The 26245-nt window shown below is 41.4% G+C and overlaps 2 pseudogenes; both read right to left on the reverse strand.

Annotated features, from left to right (window-relative positions):
* Positions 1 to 790: 790 nt before the first annotated feature.
* On the reverse strand, positions 791 to 2123 carry LOC147984441 (uncharacterized; annotated as a pseudogene).
* A 764-nt stretch (positions 2124 to 2887) lies between these two features.
* LOC147984442 (uncharacterized) overlaps positions 2888 to 26245 on the reverse strand; it is a 179898-nt pseudogene continuing 156540 nt past the window's right edge.

A 26245-nucleotide genomic window follows, 5' to 3' on the forward strand; every position in this document is an offset into this window, starting at 1 on the left:
AAATCTTCTATGAAGTACTTGGAGGAGGAACCCGCCTTGCAATGCCGAATACAATCTGCGCGCCAAACTCGTCATCATTGAAGCCTGGTTCAGGGGCTACTGAGGGAGTCCTGGATTAGGGGGTGTCCGGATAGCCGGACTATACCTTCGGCCGGACTCCTGGACTATGAAGATACAAGATTGACGACTTCGTCCCGTGTCCGGAGGGGACTTTCCTTGGCGTGGAAGGCAAGCTTGGCGATACGGATATGTAGATCTCCTACCATTGTAACCGACTCTGTGTAACCCTAGCCCTCTCCGGTGTCTATATAAACCGGAGGGTTTTAGTCCATAGGACGAACAACAATCATATCATAGGCTAGCTTCTAGGGTTTAGCCTCCTTGATCTCGTGGTAGATCTACTCTTGTACTACCCATATCATCAATATTAATCAAGCAGGAGTAGGGTTTTACCTCCATCGAGAGGGCCCGAACCTGGGTAAAAACATCGTGTCCCTTGTCTCCTGTTACCATCTGCCTAGACGCACAGTTCGGGACCCCCTACCCGAGATCCACCGGTTTTGACACCGACAGCGAGAGTCCGAGATGGATTCCGCCACATCCTTCTTTGGAATGAGATCAATGTTCACCGAGTTGAGCCAGTGCAAATTCTCAAAGCATAATTGGAGAAGTGATTGACCACGAGCATGATATCATCTTTTATTATTTCCCAACACTCCTTGAAGAAGGCCCCAGAAAAGCCATCGGGTCCCGGTGCTTTGTCACTGGGAAGATAAAAAAATTGCCTTTTTCACCTCTTCTCTATGAAGGCCACTCCAAGGCCCGTGAGGTCGCACTCAGGGACCGGGATATTGTCCCAGTTGAAATCGGTGCGACGCGGCAGACTGCATTTGGTGACCTTCGCGAAATGATCTTGGATGATGGCCTTCTTATGATCATGGGCAGTAACCCATTCATTGTTATGCTTGAGGCGGTCGATGAAGTTCTTCCTTCTTCTATGATTGGCCCGTAGGTGGAGAAAACGAGTGATGGCGTCTCCATCTTTTAGGTTGGTAATTCGCGAGCTTTGTCGATTCCGTGCACACTCCATAATGGCCAAGGCAACCACCTTCCGTTTGAGGTGCTTCCGTAGATCTCGCTCGTCAGTGCTAAGGAGCCGAAGTTCTTGAGCCACATCCAGGCGAAGGATAAGTTCCAGAGCCATGTGGAGTTGCACCTTCGAGTGCCCGAAGATCGTCTTGCTCCATCTCCTCAAGTTTTGACTATTTTCTTTTAACTTGTGAAAAATGATGTGGTAAGGATCTGTGTGATTAATATTCTTATTCCAAGCTTCCTGGACAACCTCTTTGAACCCAGGCATTTTGATCCAAAAGTTTTCAAAACGGAAGGACTTTGATCTCCTCAGGCCGTTGTCATTTGCAAGGAGGAGGGGGCAGTGATCGGACAATGACGACGAGAGTGTGTGGATAAGGTGAGTGCCAAAATCGAGGTCCTAATATTCATTACAAAAGAAAGAGTCAAGCTTGCTTAAGGTTGGGTCACTTCGTTCATTACTCCAAGTGAATTTTCTGTTTTTCAAGTGAATCTCTTTGAGCTCGCAAGTATTCAGTGCGTTACGGAAGCGGACAAGTTGACTTGGTCGACGTTTGCTCTATTCTTGTCTCTGGCACGATATATTTGGTTAAAGTCACCAGTGACTAGCCACTTTGAACCATGGGGAGGTTTCTCGCCAACCAGCTCCTGGAAGAAAGCATCCTTGAGGTTGCTTCTCATTGGTCCGTAGACCGTTGTTAGCTTAAAGGTTTTATTGGATGCATTGATCGTGACATTGCGGGAGAGGAATAAGGCTCCAATGCAAACATCCTTCACGTCCACAGTATCGTCATCCCAGACAAGAATATGCCACCCCGTGTACCATCAGCAGGGTGCTGGGCAAAATTCTTCAATCTTTGACCTCCCAAGTACGAAGCGATGAAAGGGTCGACGAGCTCTAGCTTGGTCTCCTGCAGGCAGACCAAGTGACATGGAGTAGCGATGATTGTTTCTAGGATTGTTGCTCGATGGTCGTGACAATTTAAGCCTCGGACATTCCAGCTTAGGATACTAAGATTTTGATCTATCATGGCACAAAAATAATCATGGCGGCAAAGAGCAGAGTTAATAAGTTGTACTAGACTGAATCTCTAGCTGAAGCAATCAAAACACCGATTGATGAACTACAACAACAATCATCCGTATCAATCATCTATTGACATCACAAAAATGAAATTACCAAAAAGGTTCGATGACACCAACACCTCTAAGAAGGAAACAATGCTCAAATGACATCCAGATCCAACTACCAAGAGTCAAATCTTTGGTCTTCACCGTGAAGATAAAAGTCCGAGTAAATCGGAACAATGTCTTCAATAAGGTAACAATACAAAACCATCGCCATTTCAGGTATAACCAATTAGAGTAAGGCCTTGGATTTTTCACCACGGAGCTCTAGACCTCGTACTTGAAAAGCACCACCAAATCAAAATCATCATGTGTAGTAGCCATCACTTTCCGCTATCCCAGCAGTCACATGCATAGCACGATCTTGATATGAAATTCCATGCAAATGATGACCACGCCCACACAAGTAGGCAGTCAAACCGCAACAAGTGCATACTCTTTGAAATGCATAGAACGACAAAGGTTGTCATCACACATGCAACAAAAAATGTCGACGCAGGAAGGTCATCAACACCGCCAAATACTAATTGGGGACACTTTGGTAGTCCCAAACTACCCTCATACTCCGGTGTCTTCATCTAAGGCAACATAATTAATCAGCAAAACAAGCTCATCGTTGTCGCTGAATGGGAAGGTTGAAGATCCTCCAACTTATCGTGACAACCACCTAGCAGCGCAGGAACACGACGCAGTCCGCGCCCCGGGTGGAGGACCGCCTCGTTGGGATGCAGAAGGGTTCCATTGGCATCCACATACCTGCAGATGGGATAGGGGTCACTGATGCCTCACCCCTAAAGAAAATCACCAATCCAGATGAAAACACCGTCACCACCGTTGCACAACTATAAACCTTTGGTTCAACTTGTAGCTCGTAGATCGCATCTCATCGCTAAAGGCTACCAGAGCGGAGATCTTCCTGTTGCCGTCTTCATCGACCAATGTCAGAATTTAGCATGTCCACTGTTCTCTAGCATTGGCATTGGGAAGGGAAGACGAGGACGTAGGTGGCGGCGATTGTGGGAAAGGGAGGAGGCGGCGGCTGTTGGGTGGGAGGAGAGACATCGTTTGTTAGAACAACCGCACTTTACAACACATAGTGTGTGTTATGGGACCTTCTATGAATCAGTTGTGAGTCAAGAAAAATTCAATTAGGGTTTGTTGATTCCCCTTCTTCTTCGATGTCGCTATTAGTCGTCTTCTCCTCCCGTCAGCGTAGAATCATCCCCTAGCACTGGCTAAACTGTTTCCGCCGCCACATGTGGCCATTGTCATGCCACCCCATCGTGCCCTATGTGCCTCCTATGTCGTTGTCCCAACCATCCCTCTAAGGGAACCTCTAGTCGATCTCCCAAAAGGGATTAACTCCTAAAAAAATCCTTTTTAGGAGCTAAGTCACACATAGCCGAACCCTCATCTGGTCTAGTTGCTTAAATGTTTTAGGAGGGGCTTCGGTCAACTCGCAAATTTGAGCAGCTGAAGCAACTTCTCAAGAAAAAAATGCCACCCTCACAGCCTCGCTCTCCCGCTTGCCCGCATCCACACTGGTGTTGCCTCTGGCGTCCATCCGTACGTTCCACCAACACCTCATAGCCCCCCGCCTCCCCACCCACTTTGAATCGCTCACGGTCGCTGCTATCACTGAAATGGACCCATATCTTCACTGCCCCGCTCCCATGGACGAAAAGGCCCACCATCGAGCTTGGTTTCGTCCTAAATAGATCTGGCACACGACCGAGATGCCTTAGAACACCCGTGGAGGAACTAGGCAATGCTAGAATCACGGACATGCCAGGGAAATCGCAAACACCACAGTTCATCCGCGACGAGCATGGTCGGCGACCAACAAACATAGCTTGAGGATAATCTTCCTCTTCGAAAGGTTGCCAAAGCCGTCTCGCAACCCCTGCCCACCAGCAGCCTCGCGAGGCCACGCGACGATTATGAAGGATTACTTTGCAGTCAATGCAATGTATCAAGAGAGGTATTTTTGGCGGCGATCTCGTATGCACTGCGCCATTGCAAAAACTGTTGAGGAGCATGATCTGTTTAAACTAGAGAGGAGTGCATTAGAAGAGATAAGTGTGAGCTCATTGACAAAGCATGTCGCCACTGTAGTTGCAATGGAGTATGTAGACCAAAACATAAAAAGTTAGTAAAAACCATTTTTAGGGAGTTAAGTTCTAGGAATTCCGCTAGGAACCATTTTTAATTAACTCCTTAAAATTTAGGAGTCAAGATTCGAGGAGGCATTTGAGGCTAAATTTTAGGGGATCGGGTAGAGTTTCCCTAAGCCCTCTTGCCCGACGTCCACGACCATCCATATAGGCCGCAACACAAACTCTTCAACCCTATATCTCGCCCAAACCAGGAATGCCGATGCAGCCACGTTGTCCGTGTCTTCCGTACGGTCAAGCCCTCAGTGCTTCGCCTCTCGTCTTCCTCTCTTAAAGAAATTCGAGTGAATCCCGAATCATTTTCGAGCAAGTGTAGATTAACAAACAGTTTGGGATGTCTTGCATAAAAACAGGCTAAGAGCATCTACAATCAGGTGCCTCAAACCGGTCTTGAACACATCGGTAGGCTACTCGGTCACTGACCGGTAAAAAAACTGACACAGTCGGGAGCCTCAAACCGGCCTCAAGCGTCCGGGCCGTCTGGCGCCCCTCATATCTAGCCAAAATATAGGGTGGATATGGAGCAGTCGGGCGTGTCTGCCATGTCAGCCCGGCCAATCCCAACCCCACTCCGTCCCCACAAATACCCCAACCCGGAACCCCAGCTCACTTCACTGTCCTCTCTCGCTTCGTCTCTTCTTCTCCCCTCCTTCGATTCTCCATTTTCGATCCACTTCGACGACTCCGCGAGCATGTCGAGTGCCGACAGTCGACCCGACTACACCCTCGTTGTCAATGAGGAGCTTGCCCTCCGCATTGCCCTGGAGAGGGCGAACATGGGCATGGGGCAACTCCAGATCTCCCCCTCGCTCATCCCCCGTCAGCGCATCACGGCCGGAGCTGGCCCCTCCCAGCCTGCGTGCAGCTTTGTGAGGGCTACGTGATAACCCACAAGTATAGGGGATCTATTGTAGTCCTTTCGATAAGTAAGAGAGTCGAACCCAATGAGGTGCAGAAGGAAATGATAAGCAATTTTCAATAAGGTATTCTCTGCAAACACTGAAATTATCGGTAACAGATAGTTTTGTGATAAGGTAATTTGTAATGGGTAACAAGTAATAAAAGTAAATAAGGTGCAGCAAGATGGCCCAATCATTTTTGTAGAAAAGGTCAAGCCTGGACAAACTCTTATATAAAGGAAAATGCCCCCGAGGACACATGGGAATTATCGTCAAGCTAGTTTTCATCACGCTCATATGATTCGCGTTCGGTACTTTGATAATTTGATATGTGGGTGGATCGGTGCTTGGGTACTGCCCTTCCTTGGACAAGCATCCTACTTATGATTAACCCCTCTTGAAAGCATCCTCAACTACAAAAGAAGTATTAAGGTAAACCTAACCATAGCATGAAACATATGGATCCAAATCAGCCCCTTACGAAGCAACGCATAAACTAGGGTTTAAGCTTTTGTCACTGATACGTCTCCAACGTATCTATAATTTTTGATTGCTCCATGCTATTATATTATCTGTTTTGGATGTTAATGGGCTTTATTTTACACTTTTATATCATTTTTGGGACTAACCTATTAACCGGAGGCCCAACCCAAATTGCTGTTTTTTTGCCTATTTCAGTGTTTCGTAGAAAAGGAATATCAAGCGGAGTCCAAACGGAATGAAACCTTCGGGAGCGTGATTTTTGGAACAAACATGATCTAGGGGACTTGGAGTGGGCGTCAAGCAATCAACGAGGTGGCCACGAGGCAGGGGGCGCGCCTACCCCCTGGGCGCGCCCTCCATCCTCGTGGGCCCCTCGTTGCTCGACCGACCTACTTCTTCCTCCTATATATATCTACGTACCCCGCAAACATCCAGGAGCACCACGAAAACCTAATTCCACTATCGCAACCTTCTGTACCCAAGAGATCCCATCTTAGGGCCTTTTCCGGAGCTCCGCCAGAGGGGGCATTGATCACAGAGGGCCTCTACATCAACTTTATGGCCCCTCTGATGATGTGTGAGTAGTTTACTTCAGACCTTCGTGTCCATAGCTAGTAGCTAGATGGCTTCTTCTCTCTTTGTGGATCTCAATACAAAGTTCTCCTCGATCTTCTTGGACATCTACTCGATGTAACTCTTTTTGCGGTGTGTTTGTCGAGATACGATGAATTATGGATTTATGATCAAGTTTATCTATGAACAATATTCGAATCTTCTCTGAATTATTTTATGTATGATTGGTTATCTTTGCAAGTCTCATCGAATTATTAGTTTGGTTAGGCCTACTAGATTGATCTTTCTTGCAATGGGAGAAGTGCTTAGCTTTGGGTTCAATCTTGCGGTGCTCGATCCCAGTGACAGAAACAGAAACGGCATGTATTGTATTGTTGTCGCCGAGGATAAAAAGATGGGGTTTATATCATATTGCATGAGTTTATCCCTCTACATCATGTCATCTTGCTTAAGGCGTTACTCTGTTCTTATGAACTTAATACTCTAGATGCATGCTGGATAGCTGTCGATGTGTGGAGTAATAGTAGTAGATGCAGGCAGGAGTTGGTCTACTTGTCACAGACGTGATGCCTATATACATGATCATACCTAGATATTCTCATAATTATTCGCTTTTCTATCAATTGCTTGACAGTACTTTGTTCACCCACCGTAATACTTATGCTATCTCGAGAGAAGCCACTAGTGAAACCTATGGCCCCCGGGTCTATTCTCCATCATATAAGTTTCCAATCTATTTTATTTTGCAATCTTTACTTTCAATCTATATCATAAAAATACGAAAAATATTTATCTTATTATCATTATCTCTATCAGATCTCACTCTTGCAAGTGGCCGTGATGGGATTGACAACCCCTTTATCGCGTTGGTTGCGAGGTTCTTATTTGTTTGTGTAGGTACGAGGTGACTCGCGCGTGGTCTCCTACTGGATTAATACCTTGGTTCTCAAAAACTGAGGGAAATACTTATGCTGCTTTGCTGCATCACCCTTTCCTCTTCAAGGGAAAACCAACGCATGCTCAAGAGGTAGCAATAAGGATTTATGGCGCCGTTGCCGAGGAGATCTATGCCAAGTCAAGACATACCAAGTACCCATCACAACTCTTATCCTTCGCATTACATTATTTGCCATTTTCCTCTCATTTTCCTCTCCCCCACTTCACCCTTGCCATTTTATTCGCCTCTTTCCCATTTGTTTTCTTGTACCATGGCCGATTCAAAAAGGGCTAAGGGTTCGCTCCCGGGTTTTACCTTGGATAGTCCCTCTGTCCTCTCTAAGCTCATAAATAATGATGCTATGGAGAGACCTACCGGGGTTATCAATGAGAGTTTGAATAATTTCGATGAAGATGATCCCGGAATATTTCATTATTTACTTGATGAATCTTTGAAAGATGCTTGGGATAGGCTATTAAGAATTTGAGCTAGCTATGTGCCCCAATATCAAATTGAGGTTTACCTGAAAAGCTTTTATATTGGTTTACCCTCTTCATTCAAGCAAGTTCTAGATTCTATCTTCGAAGAAGGTTTTCTTGAGGGGGATCCCATTGATACTTATGAAAAGATGAAAACTATATTTGGGCACCCCATAAGTGAGAAGGTTGAACCTACCTCTCTTTTGTGCTTTTACCAAAATGAAACTATCAAAGAAATTAGGGCTAGGTTAGAGGCCAATTTCTGTAACGTGCTTAATCTTTATTACACTATAAATGGACACGTGCTATCTCAAAATATAAAAATAAATGCTGTAGAAAATAATTTTTCTCTTTTCTTTCCTAATACCAAATATGGCAATACCTAGATCTATCCTCGCTTTTATGCCTAGCTAGTGGCGTTAAACGATAACGCTTGTTGGGAGGTAACCCAATTTTATTTTTATTCCTTGCTTTTTGTTACTATTTAGTAATAAATATTTTATCTATCCTCTGTTTTGGTTGTGTTTTTGTATTTAATTAGTGTTTGTGCCAAGTAGAACCGTTGGGAAGACTTGGGGAAAGTCTTTTTCATCTTGCTGTAAAAAACAGAAACTTTAGCGCTCACGAGAATTGCTGCCATTTTTTATTAGATATTGCTATTTAGTTAATTATTTTTTAATATGATTAATAGATAAATTCCTCACGTCCAGCAATTTATTTTAGAATTTTTGGGATTCCATAAGTTTTCGTTAGTTAGAGATTACTACATACTGTTATGTTTTTGACAGATTCTGTTTTTCGTGTGTTGTTTGCTTATTTTGATGAATCTATGGCTAGTAATAGAGTTTATAAACCATATATAAGTTGGAATACAGTAGGTTTAACACCAATATAAATAAATAATGAGTTCATTATAGTACCTTGAAGTGGTGTTTTGTTTTCTTTCGCTAACGGAGCTCACGAGATTTTCTGTTAAGTTTTGTGTTGTGAAGTTTTCAAGTTTTGGGTAAAGATTTGATGGATTATGGAACAAGGAGTGGCAAGAGCCTAAGCTTGGGGATTCCAAAGGCACCCCAAGGTAAATCCAAGGACACCAACAAGCCTAAGCTTGGGGATGCCCCGGAAGGCATCCCCTCTTTTGTCTTCGTTCATCGGTAACTTTACTTGGAGCTATATTTTTATTCACCACATGATATGTGTTTTGCTTGGAGCGTCTTGTATGATTTGAGTGTTTGATTTTTAGTTTACCACAATCATCCTTGCTGTACACACCTTTTGAGAGAGACACACATGAATCGGAATTTATTAGAATACTCTATGTGTTTCACTTATATCTTTTGAGCTATATAGTTTTTGCTCTAGTGCTTCACTTATATCTTTTAGAGCACGGTGGTGGTTTTATTTTATAAAATAATTGATCTCTCATGATTCACTTATATTATTTTGAGAGTCCCTTAAAACAGCATGGTAATTTGCTTTTAGTAATAATAAAAACTTTCATATAAGTGCATTGAATACTATGAGAAGTTTGATACTTGATAATTGTTTTGAGATATGGAGATGGTGATATTAGAGTCATGCTAGTTGAGTAGTTGTGAATTTGAGAAATACTTTTGTTGAGGTTTTTGATTCCCATAGCATGCACGTATGGTGAACTGTTATGTGATGAAGTCGGAGCATGATTTATTTATTGATTGCCTTCTGATACGTCTCCAACGTATCTATAATTTTTTATTGCTCCATGCTATATTATCTACTGTTTTGGACATTATTGGGCTTTATTATCCACTTTTATATTATTTTTGGGACTAACCTATTAACCGGAGGCCCAGCCCAGAATTGCTGTTTTTTTGTCTATTTCAGGGTTTCGAAGAAAAGGAATATCAAACGGAGTCCAAACGGAATGAAACCTTTGGGAACGTGATTTTCTCAACAAACATGATCCAGGAGACTTGGACCCTATGTCAAGAAACAAAGGAGGAGGCCACGAGGTAGGGGGCGCGCCTACCCCCCCCCCCCCCCTAGGCGTGCTCTCCACCCTCATGGGCCTCCTATTGCTCCACCGACGTACTCCTTCCTCCTATATATACCTACGTAACCCCAAACGATCAGATACGGAGCCAAAACCCTAATTCCACCTCCGCAACTTCTGTATCCACGAGATCCCATCTTGGGGCCTGTTCCGAAGCTCCGCCGGAGGAGGTATCCATCACGGAGGGCTTCTACATCAACATCATAGCCCCTCTGATGAAGTGTGAGTAGTTCACCTCAGACCTCTTGAGCACTGCGTTGGTTTTCCCTGAAGAGGAAGGGATGATGCAGCAAAGTAGCGTAAGTATTTCCCTTAGTTTTTGAGAACCAAGGTATCAATCCAGTAGGAGGCTACGCGTGAGTCCCTTGTACCTGCACAAAACAAATAAATCCTCGCAACCAACGCGAATAGGGGTTGTCAATGCCTACAAGGCTACTTATGAGAGTGAGATCTGATAGATATGATAAGATAATATTTTTGGTATTTTCGTGATAAAGATGCAAAGTAAAATAAAGGCAAGGTAAAAAAGCAAAGGAAATAACTAAGTAGTAGGAGATCAATATGATAAAGATAGACCCAGGGGCCATAGGTTTCACTAATGGCTTCTCTTGAGAGCATAAGTATTCTACGGTGGGTGAACAAATTACTATTGAGCAATTGACAGAATTGAGCATAGTTATGAGAATATCTAGGTATGATCATGTATATAGGCATCATGTCCGAGACAAGTAGACCGACCCCTGCTTGCATCTACTAATAGTACTCCACTCATCGACCGCTATCCAGCATGCATCAAGAGTATTAAGTTAATTAAAACAAAGTAACGCCTTAAGCAATATGACATGATGTAGAGGGATAGAATCATGAAATATGAAGAAAACCCCATTTTGTTATCCTCGATGGCAACAATACAATACATGCCTTGCTGCCCCTACTGTCACTGGGAAAGGACACCGCAAGATTGAACCCAAAGCTAAGCACTTCTCCCATTGCAAGAAAGATCAATCTAGTAGGCCAAACCAAACTGATAATTCAAAGGGACTTGCAAAGATAACCAATCATACATAAAAGAATTCATAGAAGATTCAAATATTGTTCATAGATAAACTTGATCATAAACCCACAATTCATCGGTCTCAACAAACACACCGCAAAAATAAGATTACATCGAATAGTTCTCCACAAGAGAGGGGGAGAACATTGTATTGAGATCCAAAAAGAGAGAAGAAGCCATCTAGCTATTAACTATGGACCCGTAGGTCTGAGGCAAACTACTCACACTTCATCGGAGAGGCTATGGTGTTGATGTACAAGCCCTCCGTGATCGATGCCCCCTCCTGCGGAGCTCTGGAACAGGCCCCAAGATGGGATCTCGTGGATACAGAAAGTTGTGGCGGTGGAATTAGGTTTTGGCTCCGTATCTGATCGTTTGGGGGTACGTAGGTATATATAGGAGGAAGGAGTACGTCAGTGGAGCAACAGGGGGCCCACGAGGGTGGAGGGCGCGCCTGGTGGGGGTGGGCGCGCCCCCTACCTCATGGCCTCCTCTTTTGTGTCTTGACGTAGGGTCCAAGTCTCTCGGGTCTTGTTTTTTGAGAAAATCACGTTCCCGAAGGTTTCATCCCGTTTGGACTCCGTTTGATATTCCTTTTCTTCGAAACCCTAAAACAGGCAAAAAACAGCAATTCTGGGCTGGGCCTCCGGTTAATAGGTTAGTCCCAAAAATAATATAAAAGTGGATAATAAAGCCCAATAATGTCCAAAACAGTAGATAATGTAGCATGGAGCAATCAAAAATTATAGATACGTTGGAGACGTATCATTGGTTATCTTTGCAAGTCTCTTTGAATTATCAGTTCGGTTTGGCCTACTAGATTGATCTTTCTTGCAATGGGAGAAGTGCTTAGCTTTGGGTTCAATCTTGCGGTGTCCTTTCCCAGTGACAGTAGGGGCAGCAAGGCACATATTGTATTGTTGCCATCGAGGATAACAAGATGGGGTTTTCATCATATTGCATGAGTTTATCCCTCTACATCATGTCATCTTGCTTAAAGCGTTACTCTGTTTTCATTAACTTAATACTCTAGATGCATGTTGGATAGCGGTCGATGAGTGGAGTAATAGAAGTAGATGCAGGCAGGAGTCGGTCTACTTGTCTCGGATGTGATGCCTATATACATGATCATACCTAGATATTCTCATAACTATGCTCAGTTCTGTCAATTTCTCAACAGTAATTCGTTCACCCACCGTAAAATACCTATGCTCTTGAGAGAAGCCACTAGTGAAACCTATGGCCCCCGGGTCTATCTTCATCATATTAATCTTCCAATACTTAGTTATTTCCTTTGCTTTTTACTTTGCTTTTATTTTACTTTGCATCTTTATCACAGAAATACCAAAAATATTATCTTATCATATCTATCAGATCTCACTCTCGTAAGTGGCCGTGTAGGGATTGACAACCCCTTATCGCGTTGGTTGCGAGGATTTATTTGTTTTGTGCAGGTATGAGGGACCCGCGCGTAGCGTCCTACTGGATTGATACCTTGGTTCTCAAAAACTGAGGGAAATACTTACGCTACTTTGCTGCGTCATCCCTTGCTCTTTGGGGAAAACCAAGGCAGTGCTCAAGAGGTAGCACCTTCCTTATGAGTGGCGGTCGGGGACGAGCGATGGTCTTTTCCTACCAATCTATCCCCCTAGGAGCATGCCCGTAGTACTTTGTTTCGATAACTAATAGATTTTTGCAATAAGTATGTGAGTTCTTTATGACTAATGTTTAGTCCATGGATTATACGCACTCTCACCCTTCCATATTTGCTAGCCTCTCTTTTACCACGCACTTTTCACCGGTATCATACACCCACCATATACCTTCCTCAAAACAGCCACCATACCTACCTATTATGGCATTTCCATAGCCATTCTGAGATATATTGCCATGCAACTTTCCACCGTTCTGATTGTTATGACACGCTTCATCATTGTCATATTGCCATGCATGATCATGTAGTTGACATCGTATTTGTGGCAAAGCCACCTTTCATAAATTTTTCATACATGTCACTCTTGATTCATTGCATATCCCGGTACACCGCCGGAGGCATTCAAATAAAGTCATATTTTGTTCTAAGCATTGAGTTGTAATTCTTGAGTTGTAAGTAAAAAGAAGTGTGATGATCATCATTATTAGAGCATTGTCCCAGTGAGGAAAGGATGATGGAGACTATGATTCCCCCACAAGTCGGGATGAGACTCCGGACGAAAAAAAAGAGGCCAAAAGAAGAAAAAGAAGGCCCAAATAAAAAAATGAGAGAAAAAGAGAGAGGGGGAAATGTTACTATCCTTTTTCCACACTTGTGCTTCAAAGTAGCACAATGATCTTCATGATAGAGAGTCTCCTATGTTGTCACTTTCGTAAACTAGTGGGAATTTAACATTATAGAACTTGGCTTGTATATTCCAATGACGGGCTTCCTCAAATTGCCCTAGGTCTTCTTGAGCAAGCAAGTTGGATGCACACCCACTTAGTTTCTTTTGTTGAGCTTTCATACACTTATAACTCTAGTGCATTTGTTGCATGGCAATCCCTACTCACTCACATTGATATCTATTGATGGGCATCTCCATAGCCCGTTGATACGCCTAGTTGATGTGAGACTATCTTCTCCTTTTTGTCTTCTCCACAACCACCATTCTATTCCACCCATAGTGCTATGTCCATGGCTCACGCTCATATATTGCATGAAAGTTGAAAATGTTTGAGAACATCAAAAGTATGAAACAATTGCTTGGCTTTCATCGGGGTTGTGCATGATTTAATACTTTTTGTGATGATTATAGAGCATAGCCAGACTATATGATTTTGTAGGGATAACTTTCTTTGGCCATGTTATTTTGAGAAGACATGATTGCTTAGTTAGTATGCTTGAAGTATTATTAATTTTATGTCAATATTAAACTTTTATCTTGAATCTTTCGGATCTGAACATTCATGCCACAATAAAGAAAAATTACATTGAGAAATATGTTAGGAAGCATTCCGCATCAAAAATTCAGTTTTTATCATTTACCTACTCGAGGACGAGCAGGAATTAAGCTTGGGGATGCTTGATACGTCTCCAACGTATCTATAATTTTTGATTGCTCCATGCTGTTATATTATCTGTTTTGGATGTTAATGGGCTTTATTTTACACTTTAACATCATTTTTGGGACTAACCTATTAACCGGAGGCCCAACCAAAATTCCTGTTTTTGTGCCTATTTCAGTGTTTCGTAGAAAAGAAATATCAAACGGAGTCCAAACGGAATGAAACCTCCGGGAGCGTGATTTTTGGAGCAAACGTGATTCACAGGACTTGGAGTGGACGTCACGCAATCAACGAGGCGGCCACGATGCAGGGGCGCGCCCTCGACCCTTGTGGGCCCCTCATTGCTCCACCGACCTACTTCTTCCTCCTATATATATCTACGTACCCCGCAAACATCCAGGAGCACCACGAAAACCTAATTCCACCACCGCAACCTTCTGCACCCAAGAGATCCCATCTTGGGGCCTTTTCCGGAGCTCCGCCGGAGGGGGCATTGATCACGGAGGGCCTCTACATCAACTCCATGGCCCCTCCGATGATGTGTGAGTAGTTTACTTCAGACCTTCAGGTCCATAGCTAGTAGCTAGATGGCTTCTTCTCTCTCTTTGGATCTCCATACAAAGTTCTCCCCGATCTTCTTGGAGATCTATTCGATGTAACTCTTTTTGCGGTGTGTTTGTCGAGATCCGGTGAATTGTGGGTTTATGATCAAGTTTATCTATGAACAATATTTGAATCTTCTCTGAATTCTTTTATGTATGATTGGTTATCTTTGCAAGTCTCTTTGAAATATCAGTTTGGTTTGGCCTACTAGATTGATCTTTCTTGCAATGGGAGAAGTGCTTAGCTTTGGGTTCAATCTTGCGGTGCTCGACCCCAGTGACAGAAAGGGAAACGACATGTATTGTATTGTTGCCATCGAGGATAAAAAGATGGGGTTTATATCATATTGCATGACTTTATCCCTCTACATCATGTCATCTTGCTTAAGGCGTTACTCTGTTCTTATGAACTTAATACTCTAGATGCATGCTGGATAGCGGTCGATGTGTGGAGTAATAGTAGTAGATGCAGGCAGGAGTCGGTCTACTTGTCACGGACGTGATGCCTATATACATGATCATACGTAGATATTCTCATAATTATTCGCTTTTCTATCAATTGCTCGACAGTACTTTGTTCACCCACCGTAATACTTATGCTATCTTAAGAGAAGCCACTAGTGAAACCGATGGCCCCCGGGTCTATTCTCCATCATATAAGTTTCCAATCTATTATATTTTGCAATCTTTACTTTCAATCTATATCATAGAAATACCAAAAATACCTATCTGATTATCATTATCTCTATCAGATCTCACTCTTGCAAGTGACCGTGAAGGGATTGACAACCCCTTTATCGCGTTGGTTGCGTGGTTCTTATTTGTTTGTGTAGGTACGAGGTGACTCGTGCGTGGTCTCCTACTAGATTGATACCTTGGTTCTCAAAAACTGAGGGAAATACTTACGCTGCTTTGCTGCATCACCCTTTCCTCTTCAAGGGAAAACCAACGCATGCTCAATAGGTAGCAAGAAGGATTTCTAGCGCCGTTGCCGGGGAGATCTATGCCAAGTCAAGACATACCAAGTACCCATCACAACTCTTATCCTTCGCATTACATTATTTGCCATTTGCCTCTCGTTTTCCTCTCCCCACTTCACCCTTGTCATTTTATTAGCCCTCTTTTTCGTTCTCCCTTTCTTTTGCTTGCTTTGTCGTTATGGCTAGTCCTTTATCTACTCCTTTATCTCCTGAGAATGAGGTCCTTAATTTTAAACAAAGGGAGGGAGAAAATCTAAAAGATGCTTGGTTCAGAATTTGCAATGCGCAAAATAGATCTACTAGGAAGCAATCTACTTCCGTTCTTCTTCGCAATTTTTATGTAGGCATCACTCCTTGGAATAGATATATTCTTGATACCATTACCAGAGGAAATTTCTTGGGTAGCCATACTTTTGATTCTTATAATGCTATGATAGATTTGTTTGGCCCACCACCTCTTTTGGTTAATGGAACTATTTTTACTTTGGAACATGTGATGCAACGGCTTGAAATTACTGAAAATAAAGTTGCCACCGTAGAGTTAATTGAAAATTTGGATAGAAAGATCCATAACCAAATTACCCAATACGGATGTAAGGTAGGAGTTTCTCTTAAAATTCTTAAAGAAAAGGAACCTATGGTTAATGAAAAAATAGATCAAGACTCCACTAGAATTGATAAAATTGAGGATATTATTACCATCCTAGGGTCTGCCCTTTCTTCCGTGAAAAATACTCCTTCTAATGCTAAGATTGCTAAATTGATGTATGTTCCTAAAAATAAGGGTGAAACTTCTAGTAAAGTAAATGCGGACCTCAAATCCATAAGTGTTCACCCCAACTTTCTCACTATCCTTAAGGAACCTTTTGCTACAAATGATTTTCTCTATTTCGTGCCTAGGAGTTTGATAATTAATAAAAAAGAAACTCCTAGGAGTTATAGGTGTCTTATTGAAGAATTGCCTACCAAAGATGGTAATACCTAGATCTATCCTCGCTTTTATGCCTAGCTAGGGGCGTTAAACGATAACGCTTGTTGGGAGGCAACCCAACTTTATTTTTATTCCTTACTTTTTGTTCCTGTTTAGTAATAAATAATTTATCTAGCCTCTGTTTTGGTTGTGTTTAATTAGTGTTTGTGCCAAGTAGAACCGTTGGGTAGACTTGGGGAAATTCTTTTTGATCTTGCTGTAAAAAACAGAAACTTTAGCGCTCACGAGAATTGCTGCCCGTTTTTTTGGAGAGTTATATTTAGTTAATTATTTTTGCAGATGATTAATAGATAAATTCCTCACGTCCAGAAATTTATTTTAGAATTTTGGGGGTTCCATAAGTTTGCGTTAGTTACAGATTACTACAGACTGTTCTGTTTTTGACAGATTCTGTTTTTCGTGTGTTGTTTGCTTATTTTGATGAATCTATGGCTAGTAATAGAGTTTATAAACCATAGAGAAGTTGGAATACAGTAGGTTTAACACCAATATAAATAAAGAATGAGTTCATTACAGTACCTTGAAGTGGTGTTTTGTTTTCTTTCGCTAACGGAGCTCACGAGATTTTCTATTAAGTTTTGTGTTGTGAAGTTTTCAAGTTTTGGGTAAAGATTTGATGGATTATGGAATAAGGAGTGGCAAGAGCCTAAGATTGGGGATGCCCAAGGCACTCCAAGGTAAATCCAAGGACACCAAAAATCCTAAGCTTTCTCTTTTGTCTTCGTTCATCGGTAACTTTACTTGGAGCTATATTTTTATTCACCACATGATATGTGTTTTGCTTGGAGCATCTTGTATGATTTGAGTCTTTGATTTTTAGTTTACCACAATCATCCTTGCTGTACACACCTTTTGAGAGAGACACACATGAATTTATTAGAATACTCTATGTGCTTCACTTATATCTTTTGAGCTATATAGTTTTTGCTCTAGTGCTTCACTTATATCTTTTAGAGCACAGTGGTGGTTTTATTTTATAGAAATAATTGATCTCTCATGCTTCACTTATATTTTTTGAGAGTCCCTTAAAACAGCATGGTAATTTGATTTTAGGAATAATAAAAACTTTCATATCTGTGCATTGAATACTATGAGAAGTTTGATACTTGATAATTGTTTTGAGATATGGAGATGGTGATATTAGAGTCATGCTAGTTGAGTAGTTGTGAATTTGAGAAATACTTTTGTTGAAGCTTGTGATTCCCATAGCATGCACGTATGGCGAACCGTTATGTGATGAATTCGGAGCATGGTTTATTTATTGATTGCCTTCCTTATGAGTGGCGGTCGGGGACGAGCGATGGTCTTTTCCTACCAATCTATTCCTCCAGGAGCATGCACGTAGTACTTTGTTTCGATAACTAATAGATTTTTTGATAAGTATGTGAGTTCTTTATGACTAATATTGAGTCCATGGATTATATGCACCCTTACCCTTCCATATTTGCTAGCCTATCTATTATCGCGCACTTTTCGCCAGTATCATACACCCACCATATACCTTCCTCAAAACAGCCACCATACCCACCTATTATGGCATTTTCATAGCCATTCCGAGATATATTGCCATGCAACTTTCCACCGTTCCGTTTGTTATGACACGCTTCATCATTGTCATATTGCCATGCATGATCATGTAGTTGACATCGTATTTGTGGCAAAGCCACCTTTCATAATTTTTCATACATGTCACTATTGATTCATTGCACATCCCGGTACACCGCCGGAGGCATTCACATAGAGTCATTTTTTTGTTCTAAGTATTGAGTTGTAATTCTTGAGTTGTAAGTAAAAAGAAGTGTTATGATCATCATTATTAGAGCATTGTCCCAGTGAGGAAAGGATGATGGAGACTATGATTCCCCCACAAGTCGGGATGAGACTCCGGACAAAAAAAAGAAAAGAGGAAAAAAAAGAAGGCCCAAAAAAATGAGAGAAAAAGGGAGAAGGGACAATGTTACTATCCTTTTTCCACACTTGTGCTTCAAAGTAGCACCATGATCTTCATGATAGAGAGTCTCCTATGTTGTCACTTTCATAAACTAGTGGGAATTTTACATTATAGAACTTGTCTTGTATATTCCAATGATGGGCTTCCTCAAATTGCCCTAGGTCTTCGTGAGCAAGCAAGTTGGATGCACACCCACTTAGTTTCTTTTGTTGAGCTTTCATACACTTATAGCTCTAGTGCATCCGTTGCATGGCAATCCCTACTCACTCACATTGATATCTATTGATGGGCATCTCCATAGCCCGTTGATATGCCTAGTTGATGTGAGACTATCTTCTCATTTTTCTCTTCTCCACAACCACCATTCTATTCCACCCTTAGTGCTATGTCCATGGCTCACGCTCATATATTGCGTGAAAGTTGAAAAAGTTTGAGAACATCAAAAGTATGAAACAATTGCTTGGCTTGTCATCGGGGTTGTGCATGATTTAAAAATTTTGTGTGGTGAATATGGAGCATAGCCAGACTATATGATTTCGTAGGGATAACTTTCTTTGGCCATGTTATTTTGAGAAGACATGATTGCTTAGTTAGTATGCTTGAAGTATTATTATTTTTATGTCAATATTAAACTTTTATCTTGAATCTTTCAGATCTGAACATTGATGCCACAATAAAGAAAATTATATTGAGAAATATGTTAGGAAGCATTCCGCATCAAAAATTCTGTTTTTTTCATTTACCTACTCGAGGACGAGCAGGAATTAAGCTGGGGATGCTTGATACGTCTCCAATGTATCTATAATTTTTTATTGCTCCATGCTATTATATTATCTGTTTTGGATGTTAATGGGCTTTACTTTACACTTTTATATTATTTTTGGGACTAACCTATTAACCGGAGGCCCAGCCCAAATTGCTGTTTTTTTGCCTATTTCAGTGTTTCGTAGAAAAGAAATATCAAACGGAGTCCAAACGGAATGAAACCTCCGAGAGCGTGATTTTTGGAACAAACGTGATCCAGAGGACTTGGAGTGGACGTCAAGCAATCAACGAGGCGGCCATGAGGCAGGGGGCACGCCTAGCCCGCTAGGCGCGCCCTCCACCCTCGTGGCCCCTCGTTGCTCCACCGACCTACTTCTTCCTCCTATATATATCTACGTACCCCGCAAACATCTAGGAGCACCACGAAAACCTAATTCCACCGCCGCAACCTTCTGTACCCAAGAGATCCCATCTTGGGGCCTTTTCCGGAGCTCCGCCGGAGGGGGCATTGATCACGGAGGGCCTCTACATCAACTCCATGGCCCCTCCGATGATGTGTGAGTAGTTTACTTCAGACCTTCGGGTCCATAGCTAGTAGCTAGATGGCTTCTTCTCTCTCTTTGGATCTCCATACAAAGTTCTCCCCGATCTTCTTGGAGATCTATTCGATGTAACTCTTTTTGCGGTGTGTTTGTCGAGATCCGGTGAATTGTGGGTTTATGATCAAGTTTATCTATGAACAATATTTGAATCTTCTCTGAATTCTTTTATGTATGATTGGTTATCTTTGCAAGTCTCTTTGAAATATCAGTTTGGTTTGGCCTACTAGATTGATCTTTCTTGCAATGGGAGAAGTGCTTAGCTTTGGGTTCAATCTTGCGGTGCTCGACCCCAGTGACAGAAAGGGAAACGACATGTATTGTATTGTTGCCATCGAGGATAAAAAGATGGGGTTTATATCATATTGCATGAGTTTATCCCTCTACATCATGTCATCTTGCTTAAGGCGTTACTCTGTTCTTATGAACTTAATACTCTAGATGCATGCTGGATAGCGGTCGATGTGTGGAGTAATAGTAGTAGATGCAGGCAGGAGTCGGTCTACTTGTCACGGATGTGATTCCAATATACATGGTCATACCTAGATATTCTCATAATTATTTGCTTTTCTATCAATTGCTTGACAGTAATTTGTTCACCCACCATAATACTTATGCTATCTTGAGAGAAGCCACTAGTGAAACCTATGGCCCCAGGTCTATTCTCCATCATATAAGTTTCCAATCTATTTTATTTTGCAATCTTTACTTTGAATCTATATCAGAAAAATACCAAAACTATTTATCTTATTATCATTATCTCTATCAGATCTCACTCTTGCAAGTGGCCGTGAAGGGATTGACAACCCCTTTATCGCGTTGGTTGCGATGTTCTTATTTGTTTGTGTAGGTATGAGGTGACTCGCGCGTGGTCTCGTACTGGATTGATACCTTGGTTCTCAAAAATTGAGGGAAATACTTACGTTGCTTTGTTGCATCACCCTTTCCTCTTCAAGGAAAAACCCGCATGCTCAAGAGGTAGCAGGTACTGCCCTTCCTTGGACAAGCATCCCACTTATGATTAACCCCTCTTGCAAGCATCCGCAACTACAAAAGAAGTATTAAGGTAAACCTAACCATAGCATGAAACATATGGATCCAAATTAGCCCCTTACGAAGCAACGCATAAACTAGGGTTTAAGCTTCTGTCACTCTAGCAACCCATCATCTACTTATTACTTCCCAATGCCTTCCCCTAGACCCAAACAATGGTGAAGTTTCATGTAGTCGACGTTCACATGACACCACTAGAGGAGAGACAACATACATCTCATCAAAATATCGAACGAATACCAAATTCTCATGACTACTTATAGCAAGACTTCTCTCATATCCTCAGGAACAAAAGTAACTACTCATAACTCATATTCATGTTCATAATCATAGGGGTATTAATATACATAAAGGATCTGAACATATGATCTTCCACCAAATAAACCAACTAGCATCAACTACAAGGAGTAATCAACACTAGTATCAACCCACAGGTACCAATCTGAGGTTTTGAGACAAAGATTGGATACAAGAGATGAACTAGGGTTTGAGATGAGATGATGTTGGTGAATATGTTGATGGAGATTGACCCCCTCCTGATGAGAGGATCGATGGTGTTGACGATGGTGATGATTTCCCCCTCCCGAAGGGATGTTTCCCCGGCAGAACAGCTCCGCCGGAGCCCTAGATTGGTTCCACCAAGGTTTCGCCTCGTGGCGGCGGAGCTTCGTCCCGTGAGCTTACTTATGATTTTCCTAGGGCGAAAGACTTCATAGAGCCAAAGATGGGCACCGGAGGCCTACCAGGGGTCCCACAAGGCAGGGGGCGCGCCCCCACCCTCGTGGATGGTGGGTGGCCCTCCTCTGGTGCTTCCTTCACCCAATATTTTTTGTATATTCTGAAACTGACTTCTGTGGAGTTTCATGACTTTTGGAGTTGTGCAGAATAGGTCTCTAATATTTGCTCCTTTTCCAGCCCAGAATTCCAGTTGCCGGCATTCTCCCTCTTCGTGTAAACCTTATAAAATAAGAGAGAATAGGCATAAGTATTGTGACATAATGTGTAATAACAACCCATAATGCAGTAAATATCGATATAAAAGCATGATGCAAAATGGACGTATCATTGCGCAGTCCTCACCACTCTCCACCGTCCCCTTCCCCCGCCGACCATTGCTCCGCAAGGGCAACGGTGGGTGCTAGTGCCGGCTCCACCAGCCCGGACGCACATACTAGTATCGAAGAGGCGCGTCGTCGTTGTGAGAGGCAGAGGTGAAGGGAGAGAGATGTGGCGGGAGAAATCCCGTGCGCCGCCGCCGTGGGTTGCCGGTGGAGCCCGACGACGTCGAACAACTCCTCGCTTGGGTCTACAGCTGGTCGCTTACGACAGCGGAGATGGACACTCGTCGGCTACGTAGGAAGAACGCCAAGGCGCTCGGGCTTTCCATTGGGCGATCGAGCATGAGGCGGCAGAGGCAGGGTCAGAGGCGGCTCTGGTGGCGATGCTCAAGTGGCGGCACGTTAGGGCCGTCCGGCTGCTGAAAGGGCTCATTGTCCTCTTCGACTCCTCGTTCGACGAGAGTGAGGACGACCACGACTCTCTGACGACTCGGACGATCCACCACCAGTCGCAGACGCCTACAGCTAGGCCGGCGACCGGAAGGACAAATGGTCGGCGAGGAAGTGGTAAAGATCCACCCTCTCCACCTTTAATTTCAAGTTTTCATTAATGTAGTTTAAACTTATCCGTCGTTTGTGTGAATTATGTGAACTTTGACAATCTTTTGGAGGCGTGTTAGTGATCTTTTGGTGATGGAATGTGCATTTGTATGTTTGATTTTATGTCTGTTTGATGAGCTACATAGTTTTATTCATGTTGCATGCTTTAGTATGGATACATGGTATTAGATATGAAATACATGGATGTAAACGACGTGATTTGTTGACTGACCGGTCAATGCCCGCGGACGTGCCCTGACGCGTCGACGGGCCTTTGAGAGGCCGGATTTGGTGGCCACGCCTGTGGATGCTTTATGTGAGATGAGTACAGCAGAATCTGATGTTGATAACAGAATCTCTCAGAAAACCGAAGGCTTGATATGGTTGTTATGAAAGTATGAAGAACGGTGCTATATGCACGATTATTTTCGAACGTTTCTCGGACGATGCACAACATCAAGCCGTCCATTCATCCTGCAAACCTGGCAATCACCGTCAAATCCTCCATCGAGCATAGTTCATTCGGCAACTGTTGTCTGTGTAGCAGTTTCGAAGGATGAGTGCCTAAAATGCGTAGGCCTAGTGCCATCTATAAATTCGTATTCGTCTCTTTTGTTCCTCATCCAAGCAGCAAATCCATGTGTGCAGTAGTACAAGGATCCGTTGCGTCTACATGATTAAGGTTCAAATCTGAAGAAAAGAGACGCACATCTCACCCAGAACCGGATCCTCTAACATCAAGGAGGAAAGTCACCTAAGCTACAATACCCTAACTTTCCTCCTTCACATCCATATGATTAAGACTAAAATGACTTGAATTCATTTGCAAATCAAAATCTGTTGTATAAATTTACAAAAATTACATACAAACAAAATTACAGTGCAATAAAATTAATTTTATATTTATTTTTGTCAAACAGTAACCACGCACAGTACCTGCTATAGTAGATCATACAGTATTCGCTAAAGTACTCTAACTTTTCTTCTTTGCATTGCACTAGTTTGCACTGTAGCTTAGGTGACTTCCCTCCTTGATGTTAGAGGATCCGGTTCCATCTCACCCAAGCCGTTGGAAGTAGCGAGCCAACCCTTTTCAAAATAGTTTGCTCTTGCTACCCAACTTCTCACGGCATTACACACTGTACTGTGCATTCGGGCATCGAGCTGTACATTCTGGCATCGCACTACGCACCCCGGCCCCTGTCAGAATTAACCACACGAGGCGAACCACGCATGCGGGTCTCACAACAGTGTCCGCTGGTCCCGTGACAGCGGAGTAAAGACAAGAGGACTGACGAAGCAACACAGGGCCAGGTATACAGCCTAGTCTACAGGCGGTGCGGCCCGTGTCCGTGTGTGACTGTCCTCGCTGCTTTCTCGTGCTTTCGGTGTAAAGAAACTCTATTCTTCGCTCACAGCGAAAGATGGTCCCCAACTCAAATAAATCATAGCGGGGAGATTGCCTGGCCTATTTTGGAGTGGTTTTTCTAGTCAGTGCTTTCTCACAGTCTCACCAGAGTTTCTTCTTCGTGTGCTAGTAAATAAATGCAGGTTTTCTTCTATTTTATCTGAAGTTTTCAATTTCTTTCAGCTCTGTTTTTCAACGTGTTCTTCTGCTAGTTTTTTTGTTCCGTCGGGTTTCCCACATTGTTTGTGTTTTATTTTCACCCTTTTCTTTTCTATTCGGTTTTCCTTCAGTTTTCCTTTTCTGTTTTCACGCTTTGTATTATTTGTAAGAAAATAATTTTTAAACATTTATGAATTTTTGAAATTCTTGCATATTTGAAAATATTTTTGAAAACCTTTAGAATTCTGAAATGTATTGGAATCCAATAACATTTTATATAAGAACTTTAATTTTTTGGCAACTTTTTAATCCATTAGAAAACTTCTACTACTGCAATTTTTGGTAAATTTTTATTAAAAATCATTAACTTTTTTGGCGATTTTTTAATTCAAGAAACATAATATTTTGGGCAATTTTTTTAATCCAGTAGCTGGTTTTCTTAGGGAGCATGAGCAATCGAAGTTTAACTTTTTTTTCCCATTAGCTAACACGACACCAATTTTTCTAGTGCGTGAACGAGGCACATAAACACTTGTTGAGCGAAGCCCATATGCACGATTTGGAAGCTCTCGGTCCTATACAACGCTTGTCACGGGCGTTCACGGTCACTATATTTCACTTGTAGAGAGATATGTGGTACACTTATGGAAGTTTTTCTTCACCTGTAGCTACTGTCGAGACACTCGTTTGCTTCTTTCGCTATTTTAGGTTTTCTTTTCTTTTCTTTTAGTTTTCCCTTTTTGGTTCTCTGTGTTTCTTCACCGGTTTTCACTGCTTTTCTTCTTCGTTTCTCTCACGATTTTCAATAGTTTTTATTTTATATTTTATTCGCTTTTCTTTGTTTCTTTCTCGGTTTCACTGGTTTTCTATTACCTTTCTTTGTTCATTTTCCTTTGTTTTTCTTTGTTTATTTTCATTTTCAACAGTTTATTTTTGTTTCTCTGTTCCATTCTCTTGCAAGGGTTTTCTTTGGTTTTCATTCCCTTTGTGATTTTATTTGTTTTTGTTTCTTTTATATTTATTTTTTGTATTTATCGTCTTTCTTTGTTTCTTTGTCGATTTTCATCGGGTTTTTTTGTTCAACACATGTCAACATCTTTTAGTACACATTCAATATTTTTTTGCATACATCAGAAAAATATTTTATATACACGTCTAACATTTCAAAATCCATTCTCATTTCTAGCGAACCTATATTTTTTATGTGAACTTTTCTCCATACATTTTACATTTTGGTACATATCTAATACATTTTTAATACATGTTTAGCATTTCTAAAATACAACTTTAGCATTTTTTAATACATTGCCAACATTTTCAGTACATGGTGAACATTTTTGAATGGCAATAAACATTTTGCTCACACAATGTATATTTTTCGTATGCATCAGAATATTTTTATATGCATGTGTAATATACATTTTTTATATCAGGAATATGTTTATACATGTTTAATATATTTTTAAATACATGATCAGTATTTTATTGGTTTTCTTTGCTCTTCTTTTTGGTTTTCCTTGGGTTCCTTAGTTTTTCTCTATTTCTTTGTCGATTTTCACCGGTTTCTTTTTCTTTAGTTCACATTCAACATTTTGCGTATAAATCGAAACATATTCTATATACGCATCTATCATTTGAAAATATATTGTTATTATTTTTTGAGTACTTATATTTTTTATGTCAGCTTTTTTCCATACATTGTACATTTCAGGTATATACCTAATACGTTTTTTAATACACATTTAACATTTATCAAATACAAGATTGACACTCTTTTAGTACATGGTCAACATTTTTCAATACATGTTAATTAATGGCAATAAAGTTTTGTATACAAAATGTTTAATTTTCGTATACATCAGGAAAAAATTATATACACATTTAATTTTTCAAAATGAGTAATTAAAAATTGTCCAATAATTCATTAACAATTTTAAAATGCTTCATGAAAATTTTTCAAATACTTTCCTAAAAATTCAAATACTTGATTAACATTTTTTAAATATATGATCAACTATTTTCATACACATTGTATATATTATTTGTAGTATTTGTTGTTTGTATACATAAGAAGCATTTTCTCTATACACGCTTAAGATATTTTTAATGATTGGTTAACATTTTTCAAATGTTATATATATAGTGTTTTTTGTAATATATATATTTAGAATATTTGTAAGTGTAAA

The sequence above is a fragment of the Triticum urartu genome, chromosome 2A (genome assembly GCF_056163025.1).
Source record: "Triticum urartu cultivar PI428250 chromosome 2A, HENAU_Tu73, whole genome shotgun sequence".
Classification (NCBI taxonomy): Eukaryota; Viridiplantae; Streptophyta; class Magnoliopsida; order Poales; family Poaceae; genus Triticum; species Triticum urartu.